General features: G+C 36.0%; 1 long non-coding RNA gene and 1 pseudogene across 1 annotated transcript in view; both read left to right on the top strand.

Annotated features, from left to right (window-relative positions):
- LOC145523746 (uncharacterized) overlaps positions 1-11,512 on the top strand; it is a 91,587-nt gene extending 80,075 nt beyond the window's left edge. Inside the window, exons 5-8 of the long non-coding RNA XR_014066869.1 lie at positions 2,143-2,238; positions 5,994-6,036; positions 8,296-8,411; positions 11,262-11,512. This is a non-coding gene — a long non-coding RNA (uncharacterized LOC145523746). The remainder of the gene's footprint in view (positions 1-2,142; positions 2,239-5,993; positions 6,037-8,295; positions 8,412-11,261) is intronic.
- Positions 11,513-15,095: 3,583 nt separating this feature from the next.
- On the top strand, positions 15,096-15,961 carry LOC145522335 (ataxin-3-like; annotated as a pseudogene).
- Positions 15,962-17,608: the final 1,647 nt, after the last annotated feature.

A 17,608-nucleotide genomic window follows, 5' to 3' on the forward strand; every position in this document is an offset into this window, starting at 1 on the left:
GCAGGTAGAATACTGTATGAAGACAAAGGGTGGAATCTTTCATTATTTAGGCTCAGTGCCACTGCTCTCCAGACTTCCTCTGCAGGGAATACTTCAATGTCTTGTTTTTTTCAGGTCTGTACAATTAATTCTGCTATTTTCAGCCCAATACGAAAGGTAAAAATGTCTGTAAATGTGGCTTATGTTCTAAATCTCTCAACTTCAGGTACAAATAGCTTTCTTTTATCACTCTTTGGATGTGTATCTCTTAGTGCCATATATCCTCTTGATCTTGCAAATACACTGGAGGCTTTATATTACTTGCAAGTAAATTATAACTAAATAGTATAGACTAACACTATACCTTGAAGCTGTAATTCTTTATTAAATGACTCTGTATAACACAATTAACTTAAATGTACTATAAATTTAAACTGTTTCTTTTCTGTTGGGCTTGTAGCAGGATTACTGTAAACAATTTCTACATAGGACTTGAGCTGATTTATACTGTGTGTTGTTCATGCATTGTGCTTCCTCTGTATGTTACCTTCTCTTTCCAAGCCTGGGTTCACTATGGCAAACACATAACACATAAGTAATCTCTTTCAGATGTTAACCAATAACAAACACTTTTTCCTTTGCCTCTCAAGACATCAGTTCACTTTATGATTCAGTTAATTTAAAAACATACTTCTGAGAATTGAAGAAATAGCTACAGGCACTAAGCTTGCCTAGAACCATCAGTCCTACTCTTTTTTGTTTGCTGCTAAGATTTACTAGAAAAGAATAATTTTTCCTCTATTCTAAAATTATCTTTTAAACTTAGTTTGAGCATTCTGTTTCAAGAAAGAATGTCATAAATATTAAGGAAACTGAGTGTGAAAGATGAGAAACAATGAAAAATATGTTTAGATACTTATCACAATAAACCCTATACTTGAATACTTTTTGAAGGAGGAAGAGCCACAAACAGAGCCTACGGTCCCTTCAAGGACAAAGTGTGTGTCCTAAACTAGAGCTGATTCTGCCCACCCTGCAGAAGTGATGAGATGGGGTCACAAGTAAACAACATCTGCTTTTTGAAAGAGGCCAACATAAAGTTAATCGAGAAATAACAAAAAGGCCCAAGAGAGAAGATCCAGAAGCAATAGATAAATTTTTTTAAATGCATAGTTTTGTAGATAAGTCATTATTGTCATATTTTAGATTCCACACATAGGTGATATATAATATCAATGAAATAGAAACAAACTCACAGAGAACAGACTTCTGGCTGCCAAAAAGGGTGGTAAGGACAGGTTGGAGTAGGAGTTTGAAGTTGGCATATAGAAAGTATTATATTTAGGATGGATAAACAACAAGGTCCTGCTGTATAGCATAGAGAACTATATTCAATATCCTGTTATAAATCATAATGGAAAGAATATATATATATATGTATATATGTGTGTGTATATACATATATATATTCTTATACAAAAAAGTGAAGTGTTAGTCACTCAGTCATTTTCATCTCTTTGCCACCCCACAGATTGTAACCTGCCAAGCTACACTGTCCATGGGATTCTCTAGGCAAGAATACTAGAATGGGTTGCCATTTCCTTTTCCAGGGGATCTTCCTGACCCAGGGATTGGACCCAGGTTTCCAACATTGTTGGCAGATTCTATACCATCTTAGCCACTAGGGAAGCCCTATATTCTTATATATATGAATAACTTTGCTGTACACCAGAAAATAACATAGCATGGTAAATCAACTATATTTCAAATATTCATTTCAAAAATTATTTAATTGAAATAATTTTAAATGAATAATTTCCCTCACAATATGAGGTTTCAAAATAAGAACTATTTAACCCTGAAATGGTTTTTGTAAGAACCAAGTTCATTTCCTTCCACTTTGAAGTATTCAAGGATGTAGTCACACATTGTAGAAAGGATTTCTGATATGTAAGGAGACAAAAGCCTGCCTTTAATGCAACTGAACCTGGACTTAAGGGTACTGAAACAACTTTATCTTAAAGATGTGGTTTGATTCACTATAAGTCTTTATCTGAATATTGGTTAAATGTCTACTGTATTCTTAACTGAATGCTGCAAATTTCATTGAATTCTGCAGTTCACCCACCCACTGCTAATCAAATTCATTTTGTCTTTCTACAGCCTTTACAAAACTTCATTAAGATCCCCATATCCAACACTTGTCTGCTTCATCAGTAGAAAACCTTGTCTACTAACTCATTAAGAACATTGAAACAGGTGTGTGAGCCACATGAATATATTTCATATGAGAGGCGGTGATGATGACTCAGTCTTTATTATTAGCATTATTTCATGTTGGTGTCATTTTCTATTGCTGTTATTAATGATAGTTTTATTTCTTAATATTTTATACATGTGTAGAAACCCATGAGTAAGGAATCTTGCTTCAAAAACAAGGAACTCCTTTGGAGACTAAGTTGCATCTCCAGAACTTAACTGGTCCCCTTCCATCCTTGGCTTGCTATGATGATGAGATAAATCTGCAATACTGATAAAGCATATTTCTCTTCTTGGATCAATAGTTTAGAAGAACTGGCCATCTTTTTCAGAAAATTGCTTGGAAGGATGGATAAAGGAAGTAGTAAAGCAATAATTTGCCAGAGGGGCTGAATATTCCATCCAATGACACTAACTTAGTAGATGGATGGAAAGATGATCAGAGACCCAACTGTGCCTCTGAATCCTCTAACAAATTCCAAGGAAAAATGTGGCACCTATTGGGACTATAACAGCAAAGTGGACTTGCCCTGGGCTTCCTAGAGAGAGGAGTAGATGGTAATCAGAAGTCCACATCAAACATGCATTATGTTAGTTTTATTAAAAAAAAAAAAGAGAGAGAGAGAACAATTACAGTTAAATACAGTACATAACCTTCCAAAAATTAAATAAAATAAAGACAATAATAAACACAGCAAAAAAGTCAACTAAAAATAGATATTGCCCAAAGAAAGGCAATGCCAAAGAATGCTCAAACTACTGCAAAAATGCACTCATTTCGCACGTTAGTAAAGTAATGCTCAAAATTCTCCAAGCCAGGCTTCAACAATACGTGAAACATGAACTTCCAGATGTTCAAGTTGGTTTTAGGAAAGGCAGAGGAACCAGAGATCAAATTGCCAACATCCACTGGATCACTGAAAAAGCAAGAGAGTTCCAGAAAAATATCGTATTCTGCTTTATTGACTATGCCAAAGCCTTTGACTGTGTGGTTCACTACAAACTGTGGAAAATTCTGAAAGAGATGGAAATAACAGACCACCTGACCTGCTTCTTGAGAAATCTGTATGCAGGTCAAGAAGCAACAGTTAGAACTGGACATGGAACAGCAGACTGGTTCCAAATAGGAAAAGGAGTATGTCAAGGCTGCATATTGTCACCCTGTTCATTTAACTTATATGCAGAGTATATCATGAGAAATGCTGGGCTGGATGAAGCACAAGCTGGAATCAAGATTCCTGGGAAAAATATCAATAACCTCAGATATGCAGATGACACCACCCTTATGGCAGAAAATGAAAAAGAACTAAACAGCTTCTTGATGAAAGTTCAGTTCAGTTCAGTTCAGTAGAGTGAAAAAGCTGGCTTAAAGCTCAACATTCAGAAAACTAAGATCATGGCATCCGGTCCCATCACTTCATGGCAAATAGATGGGGAAACAGTGGAAACAGTGGCAGACTTTATTTTGGGGGGCTCCAAAATCACTGCAGATGGTGAGTGCGGCCATAAATTTAAAAGACACTTGCTTCTCGGAAGAAAAGTTATGACCAAACAAGACAGCATATTAAAAAGTAAAGACATTCCTTTGCCAACAAAGGTCCATCTAGTCAAGGCTATGGTTTTTCCAGTAGTCATATATGGATGTGAGAGTTGGACTATAAAGAAAGCTGAGTGCGGAAAAATTGATGCTTTTGAACTGTGGTGTTGGAGAAGACTCTTGAGGGTCCCTTGGGCTGCAAGGAGATCCAACCAATATTCCCAAAGGAAATCAGTCCTGAATATTCATCAGAATGACTGATGCTGAAGCTGAAACTCTAATACTTTGGCCACCTGATGCGAAAAACTGACTCATTTGAAAAGACCCTGATGCTGGGAAAGATTGAAGGTGGTAGGAGAAGGGGACGACAGATGATGAGATGTTTGGATGGCATCACTGACTCAATGGACATGAGTTTGAGTAATCTCTGGGAGTTGGTGATGGACAGGGAGGCCTGGCGTGCTGCAGTCCATGGGCCACAAAGAGTCAGACACAACTGAGTGACTGAACTGAACTGAAAAATAGATATTAAAACATAAATCATGATACAAATTGGCAAAGGTAAGATTAATATTTGAGTCAATTAAGATTGATAGTTTACATTTCTCTATGAAAAGGCAAAGGATGATTCAGTAAATGAAAAAGCAGTAGGAGATATTAGAAAAAATATATAATTGGATAATAAAGAAGACAGATGTATCTGTAATAACATATGCTGAAATAAATTTTAGATTAATTGCAAAGTTGAATTTTCCTAAATAATTAAGGAAATAATGTACTTTGTCAATTCTAACATATATATATATATATATATATATATATGTGTGTGTGTCAACATTTTAGTATAATTAAAAGAGTGATGCACATTACAATGAATAGCATGTCATAGTTTTATTTCATAGGAGTGCACAAAGTAATTGTGTATCTTAAAACCAAGATGTCTTGATTTTGATGGAGAATGATAAATACGTGCTGTGTATGCTCAGTCGTGTCCAGCTCCTTGCAACACCATGGACTGTAGCTTGCTAGGCTCCTCTGTATAAAACTCAGTAATTACATATCTGATCATGAGTTGGAGAAGTATTTCTAAGCAATCTGGAAATTATTCAAAAAATCATAGAGAAAACTTCTGTGATAAATAATAATAATAAACAGTGATGGTGTTAAAGTACAATAAACTGGAAAATTTTGGAAAATCAATGACATATAATAATAGGTAGGTTATGCAATTTTTTTTCATTGTACATAATTTCATATATAGAAATTAAAAAGCTAGAATAAAGAATTCCAGTATACTCTTCACAAAGATTTTTCAAATGCTAACATTTTCCGTTATTTGCTTTAGCTTTGTATCTTTTCATGGCAAGGTACTTATAAACATTATGAATCTGCATATACTTTGAAAATAAATGACAGAGATACTGTTCTTCAATCAACAAGGATATTTTCACATAATCACAGCACAATTTAAAAAAGAAAACTAACATCGATACAACACTATTGTTAATGGATAGCCACTATCAAAATTTTAATAAGTATTTCAAAAATTTTCTTTATAGAAATAAACTTTCAGATTTTGAGTTACATTGAGTTATTATGGTCTTCTTCTTTTCTTTACTCTGGAATTGTGTTAAATTTTACTTTCTTTAGTGACTTTGAGTTTTTAATAAGTACAGGAAAACTAATTTATAAAATGCCCATCAATTTTACTTTGTCTTCTTTTTCCTCACCGTTGAATAGATTTTATTCATGTTTGTCAGAAATACCCTAGAAATTTTATGATGATCTTCTCATTGCCTCATATCTGAAGTCACAGAATATCAATTTGTTTCAGTACAGATTTTATCAACCACTTGATTAGATTCATGTCTGCCATATTTCTCCACTATAAAACTCTATTTTCCTTTTATAATAAATAACTATCTGTGTGTAGGTACTCTGGGAGAAGGAAGGCAATCCACTCCAGTATTCTTGCCTGAATAATCCCATAGACAGAAGAGCCTGGCAGGCTACAGTCCATGGGGTCACAAAAGTGTTGGACATGTTTTAATGACTAAATAACATAGATACTCTGATAACATGTAAAAGCCCTATTATTCATCAAACATTCTCTCTCTAGTTTTAGCATCTACTCATGTGCCTTGCATAAAACAATTATTGCTGCAATGGTTACCATGTTATAATTTCCTAATTCTATCATTTTTTCTATAAATATTAGTTGGCATTTTCCTGTAAGAAAAAGCTGCCTACCATTTACTAATGTAAGTATAAATTTGTGGATTCTTATTTTATTTCACAGGTAATAATCAATTAGTATAATTTATTTTGGCATGCAGATTGTCTCAGGGTAATCTGATGGGAGTCTCTTAAATCCAGCTCTGGGGTGTGTGTGTGTGTGTGTGTGTGTGTGTGTGTGTGTGTGTGTGTGTTGTCCTTAACCATTTCCTTACTTTTTGGCACAGAGATGTTTCAGGTTCATTTGTCATTTCTCTGGCTCAGCCATGGCTCTAGCCATTTCTCCAAGGAACCCTGGTTCTTTTTAGTGAATATGTGCAATAGATTTCCTAATTATTACTATGGTATCATTCCCCTAGCCTTTCTCAAAGAACAGAGCTGATAGATAGATAGATAGGTAGATAGATAGATCACATATCTTGATAGAGAGATAATATAATTAGATGCATAACATATAGATATAGGTAGTTACACTCAATATGTATTTATCTCTTTACCTATATATCTACAGTGAGACTGAGTAGTTATACACATACAATTATCAATCTATGTAATTATATCTATATATAATTATATCTGTATATATATAAACATGTAAATATATATTATCTATTGTTCCATCTATATAAAACTATAATTTCATATCCGAGCTTTTGATTTCAACATAATGCTGCAGAGTTCATTTCATATTTATAATTTTCATATCTGACAGTGAGAAACCTAGTTCCCATTAGCCACAATATGTTTATTTATTTGTTCAGTCCTAGAGTGTACAAAAAGGCACTTCGGAATAGCTAACCTATATAACTGCAAGGAAAAAATAGCCAGCAGTTATTACCATTTTTCTGCTTGTTTGTTTTAGCTTGAGGATATAGAGTCAAAGTACTCTGCAAATATCACTTGAGTTTGTTCTTGTGTCTCTACCCAGTGTTGCAATGTTATTCATTGTTAAAAGCATTAAGCATATTAGTTTCTATTTCAGATTGGACCTCTTTTTTTGGATCTTTGTTGAGAGTGTGAAATCCATAGCTGTGTGTGTGTGTGTGTGTGTGTGTGTGTACAAAATATGAAACAATAATAGAACTCCAAATGTCAACAATCTAAGAAGTTATAGTCAGAGAAGTGACCCTCTCAATTCTTTTTATGTCCTTCCCAGGACATCACGTTCCTTCCCATTCTTACCAGTGAATGTAGGTATTACCAATTATTAAAAATAAAATAATCATCTGTTGAGGGACATTAAGTTGTTTCCATGTCCTAGCTATTGTAAACAGTGCTGTAATGAGCATTGGGGTACATGCTTCTTTTTCAATTATGATTTCCTCAGAGTATATTCCCAGTACTGGGATTGCTGGGTCATATGGTAGTTTTATTATTAGTTTTTGAAGGAATTTCCATACTGTTCTCCATAGTGGCTGTATCAATTTGCAGTCCCACCAATAGTGCAAGAGGGTTCCCTTTTCTCTACACCCTTTCCAGCATTTATTTTTTTGTAGACATTTTAATGATGGCCTTTCTGACTGATGTAAGGTGATACCTCATAGTTTTGGTTTGCATTTCTCTAATAATGAGCAATGTTGAGAATTTTTTCATGTGTTTATTAGCCATCTGTATGTCTTCTTTGGAGAAATGTCTGTTTAGGTCTTCTGCCAAATTTTTGATTGGGTTGTTTGTTTTTCTGGTACTGAGTTGCATGAGCTGCTTGTATGTTTTGGAGATAAAGAAGTTGAAGTACATACATGCAATGGAATATTATTCAGCTATAAAAAAGAATGCACTTGAGTCAGTTCTAATGAGGTGGACGAACCTGGAGCTTATTATACAAAATGAAGTAGGTCAGAATAAGAAAACCAAATATTGTATATTAATGCATAAATGTGGAATCTAGAAAGATGATACTGATGAACCTATTTGTAGAGTAGCAATGGAGATGAAGATATAGAGAATAGACTTGTGAACATAGTAGGGAGGGAGAGGGTGGGAAGAATTAAGACAGCAGCATGGATACATATACATTACCATATGTAAAATAGATAGCCAGTGCCCTGTGACAATTTAGAGGGGTGGGATAGGATAAGAGGTAGGAGGGAGGGGACATATGTATACCTAAAACTGATTCATGTTCTTGTATGGCAGAAACACATGGATTTTGTAAAGCAATTATCCTTCAATTGAAATAAATAAATTTAAGAAATAAACTGAAACAGTTATATTTGACATAAAGACTATATATCATATAATTTGTATATAATATTGGAAACAATACCTTTGTTTTATGTCACCAGAACCACGGCTTGAGTTAAGGACACATGGGCAGGCTAGTTATTGAGAGTGTATCCCTAGAAGGCGTTGAAGAAACAAGGGGAGAAGAGAAAGAAGCCCAGCAGGTGTGGGATTTCAGGTAGATTGACATTCTGAGTATTTGGGAATCAACAGAACCAGTTGACAAAGGGTGGCTCTCTGATGGTGGTGGACTCTGTCAATTAGAAGTTAAGAATGCAGAAGATGGAAGAGCATAGCTCCCAGAACAGAAAGAAGAACTGGATGGAGTATCGAAATCCTCTATTCCAACATGGCTCTTAAAATACAGTCACAATATTGTAAAGTTAAAAAATAGAAAATAAACTAATTAAAAAAAAATACAGTCACTCAGCTTTATTGAAACATTCAGTTCAGTTCAGTTCAGTTCAGTCGCTCAGTCACGTCCGACTGTTTGCGACCCCATGAATCGCAGCACGCCAGGCCTCCCTGTCCATCACCAACTCCCGGAGTCTACCCAAACCCATGTCCATTGAGTCGGTGATGCCATCCAACCATCTCATCCTCTGTCGTCCCCTTCTCCTCCTGCCCCCAATCCTTCCCAGCATTAGAGTCTTTTCCAGTGAGTCAACTCTTTGCATGAGGTGGCCAAAGTATTGGAGTTTCAGCTTCAACATCAATCCTTCCAATGAACACCCAGGACTGATCTCTTTTAGGATGGATTGATTGGATCTCCTTGCAGTCCAAGGGACTCTCAAGAGTCTTCTCCAACACCACAGTTCAAAAGCATCAATTCTTCAGCTCTCAGCTTCCTTCACTTAGTCAAATGAAAACAGGAAAATGAGGAGGTGGATATTGGATAAAGCCATGAATAAAACTGAACATGTCTATCATCTTCACTTACACATTTGATGATTCTGAATATCAGGTTTGCCTCTAATCTTTCCAACGATAAAAATGGAAAAAATAATTCACAATCAGTTAAAAGATAGGCAAATATATAAATAGATAAGTAGATAGACATAATTAAGTATATTTAATTATGTACATATATAATTGTAGTAAGCTACAACTTTTCTTAGTACAATGACTGAAAATAAATTTTCATCTCCTTGAGTACATAAAGATAATTGTGAAATACTATGAACAATTTATTCACAATATTTGTACTATAAATCCAGCTGGTTTTTACTGTGATTTTAATTTCAGCTGTGCTTTTATGCTAAAGCAGAATTCAGTGTTAAAAGTTGTATAACATATACATTTCATGAGGCATTTTGCTTTTATAATTCTGATTGATTTTATAATTCTTAAATTTTTTTCTTAATTTGTCAGTAAAAAGTCTATTGAACTACCACTATTCCACATTTTATAACAGAAAATAAAGCTTAGCATCATCTTTCCTGGAAGTTTTGTCTTTCATGGATAGAGGACTAAAGGGAAAGTCAAGATGGAAAATGGATGTGAAATAATGTCCCAGGTTGGTTCAACAGTATCTAGCCATCTAGCTTCATCTCTGTATCTGTATCCATCCATCTATATCTATATCTGTTTATACTTGTGGCTTAGTGGTAAAGAATCTGCCTGCCAATGAAGGAGACCCAAGGTCGATACCTGGGTCAGGAAGATCCCCTGGAGAAGGAAACGGCTACCCACTCCAGCATGCTTGCCAGGAGAATTCCATGGACAGAGGAAACTGGTGGTTGCAAAGTCCATGGAGTTGCAAAGAATAGGACACGACTGAACAACTAACACATAAGGAAAGTGAAAAGAAAGTGGAAGTCGCTCAGTCGTGTCCAACTCTTTGCGACCCCATGGACTAGTACAGTCCGTGGAATTCTCCAGGCCAGAATACTGGAGTGGTAGCCTTTCCCTTCTCCAGAGGATCTTCCTGATCCAGGTATTAAACCCAGGTCTCCCACATTGCAGGCAGATTCTTTACCAGCTTAGCCACAAGGGAAGCACACATAAGGAAACACACATAATTATACACACACACACACACACACACACACACACATCCCTCTATATAAAACTTTGAATTGACATTGGTGTCTCTGACTTCAACCAACATCACAAGATTGTAAAGACTGACTTACCAGATATTTGAGAGTTCAGTTTAGATAATTTCCCAAACTTCAGACAAAGAAGGTTCAGATAGCAAAATGTCTCATTATATCCCAGAGCATGTCAAGAAGACTGCACACAGGAGTGTGTGACCTATAGCAGGAGGGACATTGACTCACTGAATTGGACCCAGAGGAGAGCTTTTTGCAATGGGAAATAGCCTTGAAACTGAGTTGTATATAACACAGTCAAAGGAACTTGAATATATAGCTTGTAGAAGAGAGGACTTAAAGAACAGAAGAGGGTGTTTTCAAGTTTTGAAAATGATTTTATGTACTGGTATTTAGAATTTGTGCATAGTGAATTTGCTGAGTTGAAGTTAATTTATGGATTAAAGGGAGACAATTGAAGAAGGTGAATTTTGAACAACTAAAGCCCCATATCCCCAAAAATATAAATGTCATGAGAGAAAACTTCCCAACAAGTTTGCAACTAGATGCATAAGATTTGGGTAATCTTTCCATTTTCACATCAAATTTCTGATGTTAAAGTAAGATATTCAGTCACTCAGTCATGTCTGACTCTTTGCAACCCCATGGACAGTAGCCTACCAGGCTCCTCCATCCATGAGATTTCCCAGGCAAGAATACTGGAATGGATTGCCATTTCCTTCTCCAGGGGATCTTCCTGACCCAGAGATCAAACTCATGTCTCCTGCATTGGCAGGCGAATTCTTTACCACAGAGCCACAAGGGAAGCCCATTAATTATTTTCAGAAAAGAAAGTACAAGAAAAAAATAAAAAATAAACCTGACACATAGCAAAGGAGCTAAGAATATCAATTTACCAAAAAAAAAAAAAAATCTACCTGGCACATAGTGGAAGAGCTAAGAATATTAATTTACTTCCTTCCTTTCCATTCCAGGTTACAGAATTTGTATCAAGATCCATTGAGACAAAGACTTGAAAGCACATAGTAAGATATACGACAATAGCATGGAACCATGCTCTTACACATAAGACTCAGTGGATTTATGAAAAGACCAGTAAGCAAACTCTGAATCTTGAAATATATTCCCATCTGTGTCCCTGTAAGTCTCTTTCCTCATTGCAAAATAGAGGAAACACCCTCATTTATCTCATAGGGCTGTTGTAAAATAAAATGATTAAAATGTACACAGAAAACTTTGGTAAAGTAATATTAAAATCCTATGTGATGATAAAACTAGTACCCTATTATTATAGTCATAACACTATAAGTAAAGTGTGTAGCCGAAATGTTAGGCCTAGAGTAAAAATATTATTCTTTTCTTGAATAGCTTTCCTATTTTAACTCATGGAAAATTTTCTTTGGATAAATGTATGTCCCTTGATCAACTTTCAGATTTGAGTATTTGGGAAAGCTGTCACATCAAGTCATGTTCATGCCCCTCACATTTAATTCTTAGGTCACAGACCTGCAGTGTTGTCCCAAATTTTATCATTAGCAGTGGTCTTGGAAAATGGCAAATAATCTTTCTTCATAGTCTAATTAGCTTTCACAGTCTAAAAAACAAAATTCTTACTTATCACTGTCTACCAATCAGAGCATTGCTTTTAAAAACTTATAAAATCATGTATACCCATGGTGGATTCATGTCAATGTATGGCAAAACAAATACAATATTGTAAAGTTAAAAAATAAATAAACTAATTAAATAAAAAAAACTTATAATGATTCATCTATTTCATAGAGTAGGATCATTGCAAGGACTCACAAGGCTTCATAGGGTGAACTCATGTAAAGCTTAAGTAAAGATAAAGAATACAGAGAAAAATTACCCAAGCAGGCATTGGGTACCTAAGAGAATTACAAACATCCTCCTTTCTCCTGGGTCCTTTCTCAGATGCACAGAATTTACCTTGCAGTAATCAACCTACTATTCCTGGCACTTCCCTAGTATTAGCACTTAAAAGTTCACATTCTAGGAAATTCTTGAGTGGTTGGTCACCAAAATCAAGCTTCAACTTCAGAATAGGAATAAAAATATGCATGAAGAAAGTTGCCTTCAGGAAGCCCCAGGCAAAAGTTTCCAGTGAGATCTATATGTCCCACTGGTCCTGCAGCAAATTCAGGCTGAATAACGTGGTGTACACAGGTATAAACCTCCAATCAATACATTTCTGAAAAATGTAGAGACACTAACCTTGAGTGCCTCCAGGGAAATTCCATTATAATTCACCAGCTAGCTCATCTCATTCTTATCCTGGACAAGTGTCAGTATGAGACTTTCAGGCCTACCAGGAAAAAGCACAGAGTTGCCCCAGTTAAGCTATAAGATTATCCAATCTTTTGCATTATTAAACTCAGAATTTAAGCACTTTAGAGTTGTAGAACAATCTTTAGAGTAATCAGCCCATGCAAAGTGGGAAGACTTTGAGCTCATCCCCTTCCATTGAACACCACAACTAGAACATATAGAACAACTACCTCTGAGAATGAGCTGAAGACCAGCAGAACAGGTTTTCTACAACTAAGAATATAAATAAAAGGCCACATGGGAATGGGGAGGAGGGACAGAGATGTGGTACAATCAGAACCCATACCTCCAGAGCAGTGACTCACAATTGAAGGAATATTCTAAATGTGGAGGACCCTTGAGGAAGAAGGGGTCCAAGTCCCAATCAGGCTCCCCAGATGAGGAGACAAGCCTTGGTAATATTTGACTTTGAAAACTATCCAAATTTACATCTGGAAAAGCAGCTGTGGGAAACCAAGACTCCTCTCTTAAAGGGCTCACATAAAAACTCACTTCAAATCCCAGCACAAAGGCAACAGCTTGAAAAGCACCTGGATCACAGAAGAAGGAGACTCACTGATTAATTTTAGGGTGGGTGCCATACGGGAAAAATCTGATAGAAATTACTCCAAGGATAGAAGTTCTCACAGGTGCATTTTTTGAAATTCTCCTTCTACCTAGTTAGCTCAGTCTGATGGGCAACTTTTATGTCACTTTCCATCAATTTAACTTACACTGTGCACACCACATTGGCATTGCCTTGAGTACTAGCCCCACTCAATTCACCTACCCGATGGCTGGCATCGCCAAAGCATCTCTGACCCTTCACCAGCTGGGAGGAGGATATTGCCTGCTCATGCCACCAATCCCCTAGGCCGCTCACCTTCTGGGAGCCAGATCCACACAACAGCAAGCCCACAAAAGTTATGGTTGAGCCTCACAGCCAATTGTGCAGGAGCACCCACAACAGTCATGACATAAACAAGCCTCATGACTATTTAACAGATATGCCTAATACATAGAAACAAACAGAGAGACAAAATAAAGAGGCAAACATCTTCCAAACAAATAAGACAGAACAAGATAAAAACCCAGACAAAGAACTAACTGAAAAGGAGATAAGCAATTTAATATATTAAAGAGTTCAAAGTCATGGTCATAAAAATCTCACTGAACTTAAGGAAAAAAACATGAGGTGGGCATAAAAATGTAGTGGTTTTGGAATTCACTCCAACTTAAACAGTCATCAAGTTAAAATAGACTATTATACATAGGTCGTTATACAAAAACATCATGGGAGCTACAAAATGAAAACCCACAACAAATGTAACAAATAAAGAAAAAGGAATATAAATACAACACTAAGAGAGTCATCATATCACCAAGGATGAGAATAAGAGAAGAAAATAACAGAATAATTACAAAACATTCAGAAAACAATTAAAGTGGAAATAAGTCATACCAGGCAATAATAACTTCAAAAGTATGTGTGTTTTGTCATTCAGTCATGTCCAACTCTTTGGGCTACAGAAGTATTCTTGCAACAGGTTATTCAAGCAAAGTTGAATAGCCTACCAGGTTCCTCTGTCTGTGGGGATTCTCTAGGCAAGAATACTGGAGTGAGTGCCCTGCTCTCCTCCAGGGGATCTTCCCAACCCAGGTCCCCCACATTGCAAACAGATTCTTTACCATCTGAGCCACCAGGGAAGCCTAAGAATGCTGGAGTGGGTAGCCTATCCCTTCTGCAGGGGAACTTCCCAACCCAGGAATTGAACCAAATCTCCTCCATTACAGTCAGATTTCATTACCAGTTGAACTACCTAGGAAGCCCATGAATTAAATGCTTTGATTAAAAGACATAACAAGACTGAATGGATAAAAAAATAAAAGCTATATATGCATTCTACAAATGACTGTTCTGAACTAAATACACATGAGATTGAAAGGGAAGAGATGGAAACAAAAAGAAATTTTGGGTAGGGATACTCAATTCCAACAAAATAGACTTTACAACAAAGGCTGTAACAAGATACAAAAAAAGGATATTACATAGTGATAAAACCAAACAAGAGGTTATAACATTGTAAATAATTATGCACCAAACATAGAAACTCCTAATACATAGTGCAAGTATTAACAGACATAAAGGAAGTAATTGAGAGTAATACAATAATATCAGGGGAATTTAACATCCTACTTACATCAATGGTTAGATCATCAAAACAAAATCAACAAGGAACACTGGCCTTAACATGACACATAAAAGCTGATTGATTTAATCCATATATATAGGACATTTCATCTAAGAGCAGCAGAATACACATTCATTACACATGAAACATTCTACAGGATGGATCAAATGCTAGGTCAAAAAATGTGTCTAATAAATTTAAGATTGAGGCCATATCAAACATCTTTTCTGATCACAATCACATGAAACTAGACATCAATTACAAGAAGAAAACTGGAGACAAATAAAAATGGAGTCCAACTGTCACAAAAATAACAAGGCTCACTTTGTGCTCAACTTTGCTTGAATAACCTGCTGCAAGAAGAATACTTCAGCCCTGGTGAATTATCTTCAGTTGCACACCAGCTAGATGAGTAAGAGAAAATGAGAAATGGCAGAAGGAGAAGTAATAGTGAAGATTATCACAAAATTTTGCAGCAGCCTTCTGGAAATATGGACCACAGGGCTTTTTTCTCTATTCAAGTTATAAGCAATGCCTTGAAAGTTTGGGGCTTAGAACTAATCCTATTTAGCAGTCCAGAGTGTCAGAAGCTTTGGATCAATCTCAAAAATGAAAGATCATTTATATGCAATTATAAAGAACACTGGTTTATAGTTAGAAAATTAGGAAAACAGTGGTTCAACTTGAAGTCTCTCTTGACAGGTCCAGAATTAAGATCACTTCTCTTGCACTTTTCTTGGCTCAGTTATAACAGGAAGGTTATTCTATATTTGTTATTAAGGATGATCTGCCAGGCCGTGACCAACTCTTGCAGATGATCAGAGTCCAACAAATACGTCGACCAAAACTTATTGGAGAAGAATTAACACACCTCAAAGAACAGAGAGTACAGAAAACAGATCTAGAACGTGTCTTAGAATAAATTATGGGTCAGTAATGTTAGACAAAGATGAGCAAATTTGCAAAATGCTCTGGTGCTAAGTCCCCAAGAAATTGACATGGAAGGTGAAAAAGCAGATCTCTGCAGGGCTATTCAGCACAGTATGCAAGGCATTTCCAGTAATACATGTCAAGATATTCCACAGACATCAGTTTCACATCTTACTTTAGAAGAGCTATGGAAGACATGAGAAGCCTACTTTGAAAAGCAGTAGCAGTAGCAGCAGCAACAAAATCCACCAGGACAGCTTACACATCTATGTGAAAAGCTGAGCACAAGTTCAGGAGCACCTATCAGTGATATAGGTGATTCTATGAATGAAGAAGACATGCTTCAGGCAGCTGTGACAATGTCTTTAGAAACTGTTAGAAGTAATCTCAAAACAGAAGGGAAAAAATATCTTTAACAAATCATTTAGATATTCATCTTTCCAATATTGTCCTGTGTGATTACAGCATAGGGTGCACTTGGATAATGGGTTAAAGAGAAAATTTTTCAACAGAGGAAATAAGACTTAACTGGTTTGCAAACAAAAAGATGAGAGGGTGAAAAATACATCAGTTGTAGATAATGATACTCCAAACACTAGTCAAAGAGGCATTAAACAATTAAATTTTAAATAATTTTCTTTTCACCTTGCTTATACTTTCCTTTGTTGTGTGAAAGCTTTTAATTTTAATTAGGTCCCATTTGTTTATTTTTGCTTTTATTTCCAATATTCTGGGAGGTGGGTCATGGAGGATCCTGCTGTGATTTATGTCGGAGAGTGTTTTGCCTATGTTTTCCTCTAGGAGTTTTATAGTTTCTGGTCTTACGTTTAGATCTTTAGTCCATTTTGAGTTTATTTTTGTGTACGGTGTTAGGAAGTGTTCTAGTTTCATTCTTTAACCAGTTTTTACTGGTTGACCAGTTTTCCCAGCACCACTTGTTAAAGAGATTGTCTTTTCTCCATTGTATATTCTTGCCTCCTTTGTCGAAGATAAGGTGTCCATATGTGCGTGGGTTTATCTCTGGGCTTTCTATTTTGTTCCATTGATCTATATTTCTATCTTTGTGCCAGTACCATACTGTCTTGATGACTGTGGCTTTGTAGTAGAGCCTGAAGTCAGGCAGGTTGATTCCTCCAGTTCCATTCTTCTTCCTCAAGATTGCTTTGGCTATTCGAGGTTTCTTATATTTCCATACAAATTGTGAGATGATTTGTTCTAGTTCTGTGAAAAATACCATTGGTAGCTTGATAGGGATTGCATTGAATCTATAGATTGCTTTGGGTAGTATACTCATTTTCACTATATTAATTCTTCCAATCCATGAACACGGTATATTTCTCCATCTGTTTGTGTCCTCTTTGATTTCTTTCATCAGTGTTTTATAGTTTTCTATATGTAAGTCTTTTGTTTCTTTAGGTAGATATATTCCTAAGTATTTTATTCTTTTTGTTTCAGCCTTTAGAATGGGAGAAAATAATAGCAAATGAAGCAACAGACAAACAATTAATCTCAAAAATATACAAGCAACTTCTGCAGCTGAATTCCAGAAAAATAAACGACCCAATCAAAAAATGGGCCAAAGAACTAAACAGACATTTCTCCAAAGAAGAAATACAGATGGCTAACAAACACATGAAAAGATGCTCAACATCACTCATTATTAGAGAAATGCAAATCAAAACCACAATGAGGTATCATTTCACACCAGTCAGAATGGCTGCTATCCAAAAGTCTACAAGCAATAAATGCTGGAGAAGGTGTGGAGAAAAGGGAACCCTCTTACACTGTTGGTGGGAATGCAAACTAGTACAGCCACTATGGAGAAGAGTGTGGAGATTCCTTAAAAAACTGGGAATAGAACTGCCATATGA

Source organism: Giraffa tippelskirchi, chromosome 10 (assembly GCF_054371585.1).
Source record: "Giraffa tippelskirchi isolate mGirTip1 chromosome 10, T2T-mGirTip1v1.2.pri, whole genome shotgun sequence".
Classification (NCBI taxonomy): Eukaryota; Metazoa; Chordata; class Mammalia; order Artiodactyla; family Giraffidae; genus Giraffa; species Giraffa tippelskirchi.